Genomic DNA, 750 nt, shown 5'->3' on the forward strand with positions numbered 1-750 from the left:
ATATTCCTCTGATTCCGATGGAGACCATGTGAATTTCTGGCGGTCGTCCTTTCCAGTTGAAATAGTCCCAAATCTCGTGTCATGAAAGCGACATTGTAGTAATCTCTCTTCATCGGACGTCAATGGAGAGCAGGACCGAAAGCAGACTCGCCATAAACCGCTATAATCCGAGATCGGTGTGAGAGGGAGCCGCTGAAGTCACCATGACGGGCATTCGTGCTCATTTTGAGCGAAGTTCACTCCTCATATTTGGATAGGACCATTTTCTTGTTTGGTTAATGGCAAATCCTCCAATGAGTATGCTTCATTTTTGAAGGGAGGTTTTGTTTTGTTATACACGAGTTGTGTTCTTAGTTACTGTTTATGAGGAAATAGAGCTTGCTTTTCTTTTGTTATAATAAATGTATACTTTTGCAGATTTATGGTTTTCTCTCACTTCCAATATCATGCCACTGATATTTATATGACTGATTAGTAAGTACAAAGTGGTTAATTTACCGAGACAGGCCTACCCTCCTTGACTCAGTGCAAAGTAATGCGCCGCCCACACATATTTTGGATGCAGACATTATATTTCTCTTTCCTTTACAGCCTGAAACCAACACTGGCCACACTCACCTACAGTGAAAAAGTGAAATGCCTGTTATGTGTAAACAGGTGCTAGGAAAAACGTGGTCTTATCAAAACTGAAATGAAAATGCTTTAACTGCATTCGTAGAGATGTTTTCCTCTGAGCACAAAAGAGCAAAA

The sequence above is a fragment of the Penaeus monodon genome, chromosome 33 (genome assembly GCF_015228065.2).
Source record: "Penaeus monodon isolate SGIC_2016 chromosome 33, NSTDA_Pmon_1, whole genome shotgun sequence".
In the NCBI taxonomy this organism is placed as follows: domain Eukaryota; kingdom Metazoa; phylum Arthropoda; class Malacostraca; order Decapoda; family Penaeidae; genus Penaeus; species Penaeus monodon.